The 16,964-nt window shown below is 42.1% G+C and overlaps 1 protein-coding gene across 8 annotated transcripts in view; it reads right to left on the bottom strand.

Annotated features, from left to right (window-relative positions):
* Positions 1–16,964, bottom strand: part of LOC146867898 (rho guanine nucleotide exchange factor 19-like) — a 212,394-nt gene that overhangs the window by 155,705 nt on the left and 39,725 nt on the right. The window contains exon 1 of one of the 8 annotated variants that reach the window (XM_085608609.1): positions 1,274–1,293. The exons of the other annotated variants lie outside the window; for them this stretch is intronic. The gene's annotated coding sequence lies outside the window, so the exon portion shown is untranslated. Of the gene's footprint in view, positions 1–1,273; positions 1,294–16,964 lie in introns of those variants that run through there. 8 annotated transcript variants of the gene reach the window in all.

Below are 16,964 nucleotides of genomic sequence, written 5' to 3'. Positions count from 1 at the left end.
CTGAAACGCGTAAGGACACGAGTTAGCAGTTGTGAAAATAAATACCTGGAATGGTCACGAAAACGGGCTCGGCAATCTTTTCTTGTGATATATATATATATATATATATATATATATATATATATATATATATATACACACACACATATACATATATATACACACACACACACACACACACACACACACACAGTCCAGGATAAAACGTGATCAGTCAATTGGATCAAAACAGTTAGATCAGTTTATTGAATAGGACTGATCGGTTCTTTTCTTTATATAGACAGTATAAATTATTCAAAATATTGTCACTTTTTTATATCAGAGAATACATAGGATGAACAAGGGCATTCTTATATGCCATGGCTAAGAATGGGGTCCTACACGCGTTTCTGCTTTACACCTTCATCAGGTAGCCATGTACGAAATGAAACCTGAAAGAGCAAGTTTAAAAATATAGGGGTTACATAAAATCAATCCTACTTGAATTCATACACTCTAGTATTTATTCTTGGCGATTCCATTGTCACAGGGAATGGTTGACCCAAGGCTTGAAGGGAGAAATTAAAAGTGAAAAGTAAATATATTATTTAAGATTAAAAGAAAAGAATTTATGATCTGAAAGGTAGTTTCAAAATAGTGCTAGCCCATGCATGTGACCTCCATTGCCCAAAGATTTAGGGTGCCTATACAAAAGTGCCTACCCAGTTGGTGTCTAAAATCAGACATGTATTTAATGGGTTCGGAACCGATTGTTACCTCATTAGGATCAATACAATCAATAAATCAGGACTACTTTTAAAGCTTGGTTTTAAAATAGGGGCTATAGGACAGATTCCTTTGAGTTAGCTTATCTTGGACAGAAGAGGGCGGCAAGAAAAAGGAGAAAACGAGAGATGATTTTAATATCTCCTCACATGGTGTAGTTGAAACCAATATACTGGACGCATTGAGGTTATAAAACTTACCCGTAAAATGAGGTGTGTAGGTATTTCTCACTCTGTTATGGCATGGTGTTGATTCCCTGAAAAGGTTATATCTATTTTGTTACCTATTGCCCATAGCGCTTCTGAAGTTAGAGGTTTTGAGTGATTTGTTAAATCCGTTTAGGACAAACATTAATCACCTATATACACTTTATAACAAATGATTTGTATCCCTGTATTTTGTCTCTGGGGACTACTGGTCTCATTTTTACACGTTACTTCCCTATTCTTCTACCTAGATGGCATACTGGTATTATAAAAAGCTGCTAGCTATGGTAGGTATCTCTTACCCTTAGTTTAAAAATTGCGTGGCGTGCATGGGATTTGCGAGCGTTCTCCAAAGCCAGGGGATGCTTGTTCAGCGATTCCGTGTATACACGTGCTTGTTTCGGGCATCCGTCGCCATCTATCTGGAGGCTCGTCTGAACTTCTCTCAGCATGCGCATTGAATCTTTGCAAGATAAGGGGGAACAGGAAGTGGTTAGTGCGTCATGTTTTTTATTTATTTGAAATTTGCCACGCACGTCATGCGAGTCGCTTTGGATTGTATTATTTCAAGGGCTGTCGTGCACTGCCCAGAGTTTGTTTACTTGTGGCGGCCATGTTGGTAGTATATCACCAGTATGTGCGATTGCCAAAAATTAAACTCGCAATTTGGATGACTATTACGTCCATAATAATGATATATTGGTGTTGTATGAAGATACGGAGCCTATTTGGAATTCCTAAGAAACTCCTAATTAGTGGACATGGCGGACTGCTGTGCTCAGCAAATTATATGGGTAAATGTGGCAGCCATATTGGTAGTATTAAAATGCTATGTCAGATTGGCAATGTGAAACATCATGAGAGAGATAAAACCCATATCTAACAGTATTGAACACTAAAATACAGTGTTTATTTTATGTATATAGAGATGGGAATCAATTATTTTAATGGGAACACACGGTCACAAGCTGCATACTTACAAGTTCTACCATGATAAGTAATCAGGCATTATTGAATGCGTTTGCCTGGTCCCAAGGAATTTCACTATTCATGCCTTTTTGGTATGTATCCAAGGTAAAAATCCCCAAAACTTCCCTGTGTTTTCGTATTTCTGTGCTTGCGGGGCCTTTTGTATGGATTTTCGCGAGGATGAGCCATTTAATCTCCTCGGTAGAATGGTTTGCCTCTATATAGTGTTTTACTAATGGGGCATTCGTTTTTATTGTTCTAATGGCAGACCTATGTTCAGTAAGGCGTGTTGTCATAGTTCATGAGGTTTCCCCCACATATCTCTGGTTACAGGGACATAAAATTAAATAGACAATATTTGTAGTCTTGCAGTTTGTTAGGGATTCGAGTGAAAAGCTTTTTCCATTTACTGTGTATGTCTTTGCTTCTATGGCAAATTGACATGCCACACACGACATGCATTTGTAGTTTCCCCATCAGAGGTGCATTGCCACAAAGTGTGGTTTGTATGGGTTCTTTCAAGGTATTGGTCATACGGGAACATACTATCAAGTCCTTAAGATTTGTATTCTTTCGATGGGCGAAGAGGGGTTTTGGGATTAATGTAGTTCTGTCTCTTGTGGCGTTTAAAATATGCCAATTAGAAATCACAATGTTTCGGATTTTGACATTTATTGTGGAATGGCGTGTGACAAATATCAATCTGTTATTCTCCTTGGGTGTTTTTGGAGTTAGTCGGTGCCGTCTATCGTAGTATTGCGCTCTCTTATAGGAGTCACATACTAAGCAACTAGGGTAGCCTCTGGCTATGAACTGTGCTTTCATCTCAACTGCTCTTATGTCGAAGTCTGTTACGTCGGTACAATTCCTGAGTAGCTGCAGGAACTGTCCAAAAGGCATGCTGTTTTTTGTGTCTTCGGATGGTAGCTGTTGAAGTGCAGCTACGTGTTGCGGGCTGTTGGTTTTGTATAAAGATCAACTTCCAATTTTTGCCCATTTGCTTTGATCATGATATCTAAAAACTCTAAGTTGCTGATGCTGTAGTTTGCTGTGAAGAAAATATTGGCATCGCAAAGATTTAACCAAGGGATTAACTCAATAAGTTCATCTGGGTCAGCTGTCCAGATAAAAAAAAAGACGTCCCCTATATATCTAGACCAGCTTTTGATGGATTCACTGAATGGAGCGATCTCATAGTAAACACATTTGAATTTAAAAAAAGGCCATATATATATTGGCCACGGTCGGGGCACATGAAGCCCCCATACGGACTCCATTGGTTTGCTTAAACAAGGATCCGTTGAACTCAAAAGTGTTCTCTTGTAGGACAATGGTGAGACATTCAATGACAAAGGTCTTGGGGCAATCAATTTTAAAGGTCTGAACGAACCATATGATCGCCTCTATGGCCCCAGACTGGGGGATATTACTAAATAGGGCTTCTATGTCCATAGTTACCATAACATCACTGTGGGTCTGTAAGGGGGATTTGTACTGTTCTTATGGATCTTAGGGACCCCATAAATCGCTGCTATTTTAGGTTTGTTTACATTTAAGTATTGCCATTCTTTCTCACAAATGACATTCTTATCTAGAGCTTGTGTGGTGCTCTCCAGAATTAGTTTGGAGACCCTCTTGGTGGGATCCACTTTAATTGGTATGTAGTGTTCTGTGTTATCATGCATATTGGTGACATATTGATTTGTGTCCAAAAGGACAATGCCACCATCCTTATCACAATACTGGATTATAATGTTCTTATTTTGAATTAAGTTGTGTAAAGCTGTGTGTTCTTCTTCTTGGGTTATATTGTATACTGTATGTCGGTGTAGGGATATATTTCATGGCAGCTTTCATTTTATTGAACAAATGTTCAAAGATTGCTATTTCTGGTCCCACTTGTTCTTATGTGGGAAGAAAGGTGGACATGGGTGCCTCTTGTATGTAATCACTTTGTCCCTCAAAAAACGCACAAAGTCTTATTTTGCGAAAGAATGTGAGGAGGTCTTCAAAGATTTCAAATCTGTTTGCTCCAGTGTGTGGAACAAAAGATAGATCTTTTGTAAGGAGCGATTCAGTGGAGGGGTCAGTGATCTGGTCACTGGGATTGAAAATGGGCATCTCACTTATTCTCGCCAATACTGGCCGTGTCTCGTTACCAGGTATGGATTGTCGTCCTGGTACCGATTCTGCCCTTGCTGACAATTCTGCGGTGGTTGGTAGTTCCCTCGAAATCTTGGTTGGTATCTCATCCGCCATCTGGTCTTTTGTGTCCCTCCCCTGGCTAAAAAGGAAGTGCGATCTCCTCTAAGTCCACCTGACAGGTTTCTTCCTGGGCCTTGATGTTGGAAGTGATTGTACCCTTCCCCTTCTGAATCTGAAGTATCAGAAAAGGTGGCAACCTTTTTTGAAAATCTATTGTGTGTGGGTTGGTATTGATCTTCGTGTATCAGCTCCTGTTGATAGAAGTTATCTGCCAGGCAGGGATATATTTTTTCTTGACTGGCAAATCTAACATCTTTTTTCAACTTTTCGGTCTTCCTTTTTAGTAAGTATTCATTATATGAGGTCATGTCTTTTTCTATCTCATCTAGTTTCTTTTGAGCTTCTTCTACAGCCTGACTGTTTAATTTTGGCCTCTAGCTCTTGCATTTCTTCAAAAAGAGTAAGGACCAATTCCTTGGCAGTCTCCACTATTAGGATCATGAGATCCTGAGAGCATCTGTTGGCTAAAAGCGACTAACGTTCAAGGAATTTACATATTTGCACAAATAGGCCAGGGATGTTGGTCACTCTCAGTCCTTGCTGTATTACCCCTGCTTTGAGGTATTTGAGCATAAAATGCCCATGCAGTTCTATCCTCTTGATTTTTTTCTTTCTCAAGAATGCATCCTTTGCCATAAACTTTGGAATATTGGACTGGATCAAACTTGGAGAAAGAATATTTTGCATGGTACAGTTTGAGTAGATCATATCAGACTGTCCTAAATTAGCTCCCACCCCGACTTAAAGTTTGTAGCATACTAACTGTGTAGCATTCCTAACAGAGACGGTTTCTTTAAGCTACATTGCAAAATAAATTAGTATTTTTGAAAAGATCCTTTAAAAAAAAAAAAATTAGCTACTTCTGTTTTTTGGGTTGTGGGGCCGAAGAAATGAATGGAGTCTTCTCTTCTGATGATGAGATATCAGATAATGGTGTGAAAAATTTCCAACAACACAGCAGGACTTTGGGGGGGGGGGGGGGGATTACAACACTCAAAACCAGAGATAGTGGGAGGATGAACTTAATGTATGTCTTTATCATGCATGTGATACAGCATGTGGAACTTTACAACTCTATGCATTACATCATGGTTCTTTACCACACATTTGTGTGGTACGGTCTATCATCTGTCTCCGTTTCTCTATATCGCAGTCTCTTTCTCCCTTTTCCCCTCCCTGTGTCCGTCTCTCTCCATCTCTCTGCCTTTCTCCATCTGGCACTCCCTCCCCGAGTTTCTATCCTCCATCTTGTTCTGTTTGCACTCTCAATATGTGTGTATATAAATATATACACATATACAGACACCCAAACACGTTTACACACTTTTTTTATATTCACGAGGTTGGAGAGCCACCCCACCCGTGTATACAATCATTCATGGTGAACAAAAATCTTTCTCCCTCCTCACCAAACCTTCTAGGAGTACCACAAGGCTCTACCCTATCCCCCACCCTATTCAACCTATATGTCGAACCACTAACCAAACTACTACAGCAGGCGAACATCACCCACTACATGTACGCGAACGACACTCAACTTTACATCAAGATCTCCTCCATTGAAGACATAAAGACGCTGAGTCTAGCACTCAAAAAGACCGTTCACTGGTTAACGGCCAACTTCCTCTCGCTAAACTCGCAAAAAACTGAATTTCACCCCCTAATAACTTCCTGGAGACAAAGGAATGGACCAAGTTGATCACTGCTCTGAATTGCACACCAACTCTGGTGGACTCCACCAAATCACTTGGAATTACACTAGATAAGAACCTGAACATGCAAACACACATCAACCTGTTAAATAAAAACGCACACTTTCACCTCAGCTATCTTAGAAAAATGAAACCTTTCATCGAGAACCCGGACCTCAAAACTGCAGTTCAGTCCTTAGTCATCTCAAGGCTGGAGTACGAATGCACCACCAGCTCGGGGCTTCCCATAATCTCAACTGCCCCTTTAAGAGCCTGTCTCAACGCCGCAGCAAGACTAACAGGATCTAGGAAATTTGACCATATATCGCCACACCTGAAAGCACTCACTTGGCTACCTTATGAAGCTCGAATCCACCTAAAAATGGCATGCGTCACTCACAAAGCGCTACACCACAATACCCCCCCAGTACCTATCCCAAAAATATACCTTATCTGGAGGAATAAGAAATTCTAGGAGCGTCGATAATCTACTCCTGAAACCCACGCGTTTCAGCAAGAAAAAAAACCTCTGACAGAGCATTCTCCAGAGCAGCACCAAGAATATGGAACTCGCTTCCTCCATACGTAAGAAAAATCTCCTCCACCCCACTGTTCAAAAGGGAAGCAAAATCATTCCTGATGTTTAAATTCCTCCCGTAAACTCTCACTTGTACCATTCCAGCTCTACATCCTCAAACTTGCCTCCTCTCTCCCATCAAGGACACCTTCGCCTATATGACCTGTTCCTATTGCTCAGAACAATCCTCACACCTACGACCCTCCGAACTTTCTTAAAACTTGTTGATTCTTTAAATTCTTGTGGAGAGTGTATGTCACCCCTAGTAAACTGAATCGTATGGATCCTGCTAGATCTGATGCCTGTCCGAAGTGTGGCTCCGAGGGTGCGGATTTCGTGCACATGACGTGGACTTGTGTTAGCCTGGAAGACTACTGGGCATCGATATTTAGCGAGGTATCCAAAATGGTGGCAATGGAGATAGCGCCGTCACCCCTAATGGCATTGCTGGGGCATGTGCATGACCTCCCCAAATCCAGACGACGTTTCGTTGCTATGGCGCTTCTACTTGCTAAACGCGAACTGGCACTTAAATGGGCCAGTAAAATAGCTCCTACTCTTAAGGCATGGCTCCTAAGTATGACATTCTGCAATACCACTAGTGACACATATGCACAACTACAGCCACCAACATCTAGGCCAGTTGACATATGGCAGCCATTCCTGACATATCTGTTACATGAGAGGGAGGGAGACACCACTTCGACACTGAACCACCTACACTCATAGCACGCCCACTGTTGCATGGGCTCCTTGCGATCTCCACTGGGTCCTTGCTTTCATGATTGTCAGACAATACAAATATGGGACACTGAGCCTCTTCTGCAATAGAACTTGGCATTAATCTGTTCAATGATATACACTATGATTATTGTTAACTCTGCAACGAACTTGCTACGCATAATTGCCTGTATGCCACACTGACTTTGATCTGCATGATCTATAAGATGTGTATACTCGCTTTGGTTGCTTTATTTTCCTGTTTACATATGAAGAACTGCCATTGATGATTGTAATCCTAAATGTATTCTTTTAATTTGAGAAAATCAATTAAAAAAACGTTTTAAAAACAAATCTTGTTTGTTCTTTGTATGCTATACTTTGCTAACTGTTTTATTTGTTCTGTGTTCTCATTGTAAAGTTCTCTGATACCCTACCCTGGGTCTAAATACCATGGTACCCAAATTACCTATGCCATGGAAGCTGGGTTCATAGCTATGTAGTGGCATCGGAAACCACCAAACCCAATGGAGGACATAAGGAAAGTGCCACTGCTGGAAGAGGAGAAAGTGTCAGGAATCCAAATGTGAGTTCTTGAAAAGGAGTACCTGAAAACCGAGGGGACGGAGTCGACGTCACTCGGAATTGACCAGGAGACTTGGAAGACGAATGCCCTCCGATGTCGGGTGCTTGAGAAGTTTGACAGAGACCTTGATTCTGCAGCTGCGAGGACCAGGTGATGCAGAGGATGACCAGGCCCCAGATACAAGCTGTCCCACAAAGGATGTCGAGTGCTGAGGGGTCGGGGTCCGGCGGGAGTACCCACAAGCCTTGGCAATTGCAACCCACGTGGGAAATCAAAAAGATGCACGGTTGGGACCAGCAAGGTCAAGGAGACTCACCACAAGTAGGGGAGTCAGGGCAGGCCCCGACCAATAAGGGAAGCCCAAGGAAGAAAAGGTGACCCTCAAGTGGACCCACAGGCCAGAGGCACTAGAGTCGCAAGAGGACCACAAGCAGACTACCAAAAGTTTCAGGCCACAATGCAGTGTGGCCAAAGATTCTGGTCAATGATGGTGCTCAAGGTTGGGGCTACTTGGAGCCCGAAGATCTTCCTGCAAAGAGGTCAACAATCCTTTGCAACTGCAAAGGGGCAGGGTACCCAGGGGTTAGGTTATTGCAACCCTCACAAGGCCTACTGGCCTCAAACTTGGTGAGAGTGTAGAGCAGGCCTCGGGAGCCGAGGAAAACCACTACCTGTGTTGCAGAGCCCATGGAGTCCGGAGGAGCTCGGGATCTGCAGACAGATCATCTTCGTTGCAGTGCCTGCGAATGTAAGGGAGTGGCTCCTTCACTCCAAGGAAAATCACTTTGGTTGTCCTTGATGCTTCACAGGCCTTGGAAGGTTCCTGTATGATGCACATGCACAGACTATGCAGTAGACTGGAAGGGAGATGAAGTCAGGCCCAAACGAAGTCCAACAAAATCCAGAGTGCCCAGATGATGGAAGTGCAGTGGGTTTAGTTCTGAATCTTATCCCACACCGAATCTAGGGACCTACACTCAGGTAAGCCCTTAAGTGCCCTAGGGAAAGGGTTGGGTAGATTCCGGGGACTCTCCCAGGGGAGGGTCTGGACAGGGGGAGGTTACCCCCATGTCCTTGGCCCAGTTTTGCACCAGAGCGTGAGTCAACAGCTCCCAGGACTGGTTTGAACTGGACTATACACAGGAACACCAAATGTGCCCCTCATGCAGACTTTCAGGCACTGGCCAGTACACCCACCAAGCCCTAATCCATTAAATCCTGTCTGGGAGGTGGTCACACCTCCCTGTGACAGGATGCCTATTGTTCTGCCTTCCCCTGCTCGAGCTTGTCTCAGCTGCAGGAGGGCAGAAATGTGCCTCTGGTTAGCAGCAACCATTTTGTGCTGTGCGGGTCAAGAAGGCTGGTACCGGGAACACTGAGAGCCTAACGGAGGGCTCTCCAGTGCTTGGAATAATACCTCCCACACAGTTTACAGTGTGGAGGTAGGATTCAAAAATATTTGATACCAAACATGATCGGATTCATTGCAGCCGTTTGAGATGGTCATCGTGTGATTATGCGGTGGCCCTCTATATAGTATATGGCTGCTTCACTGACAACCCAGGAGAATGGACTCCGTAGGTTGCAGGGGTGTCCTGCTCATGCAGGGGCACCCTCTCAATTAGAACCAAGCACCCTGCCCTCAGGATTGTAAAGGCCTGCTATAGGGGTGACTTATAGGTTTTAAGTGCAGTGACCCTTAAATACAGTAAGCCTATTTCTTCAGTTAGTGGTGCATGCACCAACTTACACCGGCTGCAATGGCAAGCCTGTAGTTCCATTTGAAATGGTCTCTCATGGGTGGTATAATACATGCTGCAGCCCATGGGAGACCTCTGGGGTACCTATGCCCTGGGTACATGGGTACCATATACTAGGGACTGACAAGGGTACCTCAGTATCCAATCTGGGCTGTACCCAAGTACTGAATAGAACATTTTAAGAAGAAAGCAGATAGACTAGGGTCCCGATTAGTAGGATCCCAGTCAGTGTAGTCAAAATACAGCTTAGCAACAGGCTAAAAGTGGGGGTAGCCATGCAGAAGGATTCTACCTTCCTACACCGCCCTGAACCCAAAAATCACCCTCCCTATATACCCTTTATTTTTTATTTAACAGAATGGCATTGGCCACTTTCTAGTTATAGCTATAATACCTAGTGATGGGAATTCCTAGGATTTTTGATTGGGAATAACGTTGTCGCAATTTAATGAATCTTTATGAAACTCTGCAGGCCAAATTTGTTATCTACAGTGGCTAATAATGCATCAAAATAATCAAAGGCACTTACAAAATAAAAAGGCAGCGATATTCTTTAGACCACACTTTGTCTTTTGTCTGTGTTTTAATGTGAAATATAGCTTTTTACTCTTCTTGTAATATATAGGAAGAAATTAGGCAGTTTAGCATACTCTGTAGAGTTGGGGAAAATATTTTTTATTCTTTTACATATTTTTCTTTTAAAGTGTACAATCTACACAGTACTTTCTTAAAATTATAAATACCGTAATAGTAATTGAAATCTAAAACAAAATTATATATGACAAAATAAAATCAGACATAATTTATCTCTTAAAGAACTGTTTTTAGTAAACATATTTAGACAAGTGTCAAGCCAAGTTTTTAGCTTTGAAATGAAAATATGGTTTCCAAAGGTTTAAAAATGTTACCATCTGGACAATGTAGTGCAGCATTGACATTTTATATCTAAATGAAAAAATGGAAGACATTTTATGATAGTGGAGGAATGCCGATACGGCCTTGTTCATATATCTTCAAGTCTTTACAAATTTAGCAGCATTTACAGTAATTCACTTCCACTTTTGTCTCTAACAAATATTTGAGAACACAAAATGTGTGTTCAGAAACAGACAATAAGATGAAAAATGTCTCTTTTCTATCAATTTCCAATCTAACTCCAGTTAAGTGTCCTATATCATTGTCACCACAGTGAATAACCAAACAGTGTGTATGGTCACATTTACTAGCAAAGGAAAGTAGCGGTAGTAACTGATTCCATTTCAAACCTCTTTCACCAAGCCATGAGAGTTCAACTCCTTTCACACCTAAATCATTTTCAACACCTACTTTCATAGCATGCTGCCTGGCCCAAAAAAATGAAACTGAACCCAACAAACCAAACCCTAACCATCTTGCACATACACTGACATACAAGAATAAGGAACTCCGAGGCACACAAACCAATATAAAAAGTTATACAATTGGCTATTAAGAAACTATATCATAGCAACAATTTTGAATGGAGGACAATTTTCGTCTTAAATAGAATTTTGGCTACTAAAGTAGCCCAATAGTACCAAAAACCAAAATGAGGAAAGAAAATAAATAAGGCTGCAGCAATGATCTATAACCAGTATTAGAAAGGCATTTGAAACATACAGTTCTGTTCACACGACAATTACAATCAATAGAAAACTAGATAAGGAATAAAATTAAGAAGTAAAGCATGATGAGATTTGTTAACACAAATTGGGTTACAAACACAGCCCAATACTGCTAAGTACCATCAACACCCGTAGAGACTCTACTGACTTCTAGAAAGCAATAGCGCTCTACTTCTTCTTGATAGACCTAACCAAGAAATTGTAAGTTACACCTTGTCACTTCCATCTATATATTTCTACATAAACAAGTACATTTCTATATGGAATACTGTTAGAAATAAAACCAGAAACTAAAGTGCACAAAATAACACGTGCATTAGGGCAATATACTACTGTAACAATCACTTCTTTACGTATTTTCCAAAACAAGTTTGCTCACGTTGAACACAATGCATTAAAAAACAATACCTGCAAACATTGGCAAAGCCAATGGGTTTTACCTATGCAAGAGCGATTGGCTTTGCCAATATGTTTTAGCCACGTTGTACACTTGTCTATCTGCTGTTTAGCAGTAATAATAAAATATTAATTTACGCCACACTTCAGAATCACAAAAAAAAAAAATAATAATTGTGCTACATTTGTGCTTTTCTAATTCGGATATATTCTGAACTATCTGCACAGTTTATTTACAGAAATTTACATTTTTTTGTGTGCTAGAAAAAATAAGCCTTTCTTCCGCATACCCCAGGTAGCCAGCATGACTGTCAGAAATCCTCTCACATTGAAGTCAAAGAAAGGAAAGTAAACACCAAGTTCCTCGAAGACCGAGCTTGACATTTGACCTCTGTCTAAATGCACAGCAAATGTGACAGGAAAAGAGCAAGATTTAAAGGCTCGTTTGCAGACATCCAATGCTGGTGTAAGAATACAGAAAATATGATGTAGGCAATGTAAGGGACAAAACCAAGCTGGAAAGCCTAAAACAAATAGAGGCAGCAAATAAGAAAACAAGCAAATGTGAGTTACAAACCACAAAGCCACTGGTAAGCATTGGGCAGAATGCGTTCCCAGGGAAGCTTTCCAATTGACCCCAAGATGCTGTTAGCAAACCAGACAGCTGCGCCTAAAAAGAAAATTGTACTACAGCGAAAGGAGAAAGAAACAATTGGAGAGGAGGACGCCAAAAGACACAGTACTTGTAAAACTACAATACGTTTTTCTAATGGTTCTATAACCTCTAAGATTAATAGCAAAAAGGTTAATAGGACACAATTGACAAAGAGAGCACAATTAACAGTTAGCTCTCCCTACAAAGAAAATGCTGTCTAATCAAGAAAAGTATACACTTTCAAAAGAAGAGACATTAGGAGTATAAATGCAAAGCATTATAAAACTCGTGCCCTAAAATAGTTGCTTTAAACAAATCTTTTCATATGGAAAAAGACAATATTGTTGAAAAAGCATATCATGTCACAAGAAAACTCTTCATTTATATAACGATTCGAGTCAAACCTCTTGAGCATTTAATTACAACCTATAAAATACATAAACTACAGAAGAAACAACCAACACTAAACTTCTGCAACATTTTTCAAGGAACTTGGACACATATATCCAACACTGAACTATACATTCACGAAGAGTGTTGCCATCAACAGAAGAATTGTGTGCTTTCAGCCACACATGAAGGTCAGTGTTCATGGAAAGGTAGTAGAGGAAGGGGAAAAAAACAAGTCAATTACAAAAAACAATATATAGTGAAAATTAACAGGAAATAAAAAAAAAAACCAGAGCCCTTATATGAATAGAAATGCACTTCTCTTAGTAATATCAGAGACCCATCCATTTTGAAGCTAAGGTAATTTCCACTTACATAAAAAGTTGCCACTACTTTAGAACTCTCTATATTATATATACACACACACATAATTATTAAAAACATTTATAGAGCGCATGGCTACCCGGGAGCGTCCCAGCGCTAAGAACCAACACGGGAGGAAGCGAAAAGCTAAGGAAAGAGAAAAGTTTTGAGTTGTCTACGGAAGGACAGATGATTGGGGATAGTGCGAAGGTGAGGTGGTAAGGAGTTCCAAAGTTTGGCGGCATTATAGGAGAACAGCCGTCCTCCGCTTTTGGCCTTCTTTATTCTGGGGACTTCAGCCAGTCGCAGTTCATCTGACCGAAGTTTCCGGTTTGCTTTATAGGGGTGGATCATGGCTGAATTAATGGGGGGGACCTCTCCCTTGCATTGCTTTATGAGCAATGCTCAAGGCTTTGAATCTAATGCATTCCTCCTGCATCGGGAGCCAGTGGAGGGAGCGTATTACTTACACACACACACAATTGTAGACGTCTGCCCATTTCAGGTTGTTTGGTGTGTGACACCATATTCATATTGAAATTCTCCCCACACATCATTCAATGGTAAGAAAAGTTATGCGAACATAATACTTTGTCAAAACACCATCCTTGCAGTTGAAAGCACTATAATAGGATATACTTCACTCCAAATCAGCAGAAATCAACAATATTATGGACTATACCTAATTTAAATACTTTGATCCACTCTCTGAAAACAATAATTGTTCAAACATTGGTTTTACTCATAATGAATTAGAAAATTCATTAAATGGACTTAGTCAATTACAAAATGGATATTAATACATTTCAGGAAGCAATTTCTGAAATTCCTAATCAGGCTTGCATTTGTTGCCTAAGAACACATTATAAGAACAAGCATTTACAATGCAATGGTCTCGGCATTGGTAAAGTTAGAGCTATTGGCATTGCTCATGACATTATTTTTGTTTATGTTTTCGTTTTTAAAACATTTAAAGAAACGGCATTGTCATGAGCAATGCCAATAGCTTGGAAATCCATTGCTATCCGCCCCTCTTCTCCCCTGTTCTCCATTGGCTGGCCTCTTGAATGCTGTTTGGAGAAGAGGTGCCGTCACTCCGATCAGACCCCGTCCTGGACGCTGAGTTTCTCCGAGGCATTTCTGCTCTGCCTCGAGAAAGGCAGTGGTGTGCCTTTTGCTCTGCCTTGTCTAACCCCTCAGCGGTTGTCTCAGCCATTTGTTATACGTGTTCTACACTCATTTAGAAAATGTTCGAAATTAACACCGGAACACGCGCCCCCTCCAGGGAAAAGAGTGAAAGGGCGATGTTTTCCCGTTTGTCTGTTGCTCCACCATGGACTTTGGTTTTCTTGCTATATCAACTCTTCTTTCTATCAGTTTTAATCTTCTACAGTGATTTTTTGCGGACACAAACGGAAATATACAGCCCGACGCCAAAGCACCAAAACTCCCAATTGGTGATGCGCGCCTGATCACAGGTAAATGCGGGAGAGAACGGGGTTGTTGAGCAGGGCCGGGCTGGCTTGCCCGGGCATCGGGCGTTTCCTGAAGCAAAAGTGCTTCCCAGTTAACCTCCCCCATGACCCTCCAGCTGTTCCGACATAATTGCCAGGCCTACTTTGGGGTTCCAGTTCGGCCCTGTTGTTGAGTATCCTACCCACGGCTTTAAGTGGGATAAAAAAAAATGGGTGGGGGTGGGGGGGCGGTGTTGCGCGGGGTCTATACGACTTGTATTTTGCTGTCTCTTTTGTCATTGCATCCAGGCATAATGATACAGCAAGTAACATGATACCTACAACAAGTAACGACTATTGGCTTTGTCAATCGTTGTTAGTTGCATAAGATAAATTAGCAGTAACTGTGGCTTGTATATAATATTGAAAAAGCATCCACTTGAAGCCCTAGTGACACCACGACAATGTTACTGCTCCTGAGTTTCAAAAAGAGACAACAATATAATCATGCAGTGGCTGAACCGAAAGATTAAGAAATATATCCCAAATTATATATAACAGTCGGTAGACGCATGCCTCTACAGTGTTCTCTTATATTTTGAAACCAGAATTGTTCAAGTTCGTATCCTTTCAAAGTTCCCTTTTCAAACAATCATTATCAACGCCAAGTCTGGCCCTGGCACGGTAGTGCGTTTTTTGTTTAGTATTAATAAAATTTGACACTTCAGAGAGCAGTTTCAGCAGAGAGGACAAAGAAGGAATGGGCATGGAATCCAAATACAGAAACTGAAACTTCTCTATCAAGGGGAAACATCACTGCCAAAGTTCAGAGCTTGTGAAAAAGCGACCAGCGAAATCACTTGCTAGTTAATGTTGGGGGGGGGGGGGGGGCTAAGCAAAAATTTCGGGGGGGGGGGCTGGCTCTTTAAACAGTAGGCAGAGTGGCGCTGATTTCGGGGGTGGGGGGGGATGAATCTAGGCAGAGTGGAGCTGCGGGGGTTCTTACAAGGGGTGAACCAACAGCGAGGCTTCATTAACATGCAAATGGTCTTTTTAAAGACCTGTGAAGTGCTCAGGCGCGGTTTATTGTGTAGTAGAGTATTGAATAACTCACTGAGCCATACGGCTTGATTTAAGCAGTTTTAAAGCATCCGAGGGGAAGGGGTGCTGGAAACGAGCTTCTTGAGCACAAAGGTCAGTCTGTGCTGCATTTGTTGGTAATTGTGTTTTGTTTCCATTGTTAAGTAGAGGGTTGCACAGGCATTTCCAGTTGTAGGGTGACCCTTACAGACAGCGAGCAGGAGATGTGGGGGAGGGGAATTCCATCAGGTCCGAGACTCTGCACTCCTGTTTCAGCGCCTAGTAGACCCGCTGGCACTGCGTGTGTTTATTTTCAAGCCACTACAATATAACTGTCCTTGGAGCTAATGTCTGCCTCCTAACAAGAGCATTAGCCTTTCAGTGCACGCGTCCAACCACTGTCCAGACTCCGGCCCATGCTCACCTCACCGACCACCACCCACAGTGACTCATCTCTAAACAGCCTGAGACGTAAACAAACATATATCAGCAGACCTCTTCCTGTCACCCACTAGCCAGGGACAGTAGGGGTCCGGGCGCCTAGATTCCGAAAGCGCCACGGAACTTCCAAGCTGTAGTAAGCGCTATTCACATGCACATAACAAAGGAATGTAGGGGGGGGGCGGGGCAGACAAGGTAGAGCCAGACGAGAAGTGATAAGTGGAATATGTTGTGAGGTTTAATGCAATGCGTCAATTTACTCCATGTCAGGCTGTATATGGCGACAAAATGCTGCTTAAGTGGCTTCATACTGTATTGCAGGGTGTTGTGTTTGAATCCCAGAAACCTCTGGCGACCAGCGGCAACATGTGATCCTCGACGTTTATTTGTTTAATTCTAAATTTAGCTCCGGGTGACTATAGGGCTGATGCAGCGTTGAGGCTGTTTGTTGCTGGTGAAAGCACGGGCATCCTTCTCAAGGCATCGAGATGTGATCAGACGTCATGGGAGAGAGGCGAGGAGGAGGGAGGGAGGCAGAGAGGCAGAGGCATAGGGACTGGGGGAGAGAGGGCGCTGGGCATACCAATGCTGAGGGAGATCGGGTCCAGCGGAGACTGCAGAGGAAGAGGCTGAGGAGGGGGCGGAGGGGGAGACAGTGAAAGGGCGAGAGAAGAGGCAGAGCTGAAGCCTGCCGGTAAAAAAAACGCAAGAAAACACGAAATTCTTAACGGAAATTCATATCTTTACCGGACTTGTGAAAACTGTGCTGTATTATATCCTGAATCACACAGACGCCCTTTTTGAGCTAAGCTTGAACTGTTAGTCAATAGTTGCCATGAGAGTCTAGGAAACTGGATACATTCACTTTCTGTGGCAGCTGGGTGTCAAGTACCCACGTTAGCAGGGAGCATGCGCAGCTTACAGACTCAGCCGATTGTCCTTGCAACTTGGAATGTTAGAGTAGAGCAATTAAGTTCATATTTTAAAACTTTCTACAGAAAGA

The sequence above is a fragment of the Triturus cristatus genome, chromosome 1_2 (genome assembly GCF_964204655.1).
Source record: "Triturus cristatus chromosome 1_2, aTriCri1.1, whole genome shotgun sequence".
Lineage (NCBI taxonomy): Eukaryota > Metazoa > Chordata > Amphibia > Caudata > Salamandridae > Triturus > Triturus cristatus.
This window is presented reverse-complemented; position numbering and strand designations above follow the sequence as displayed.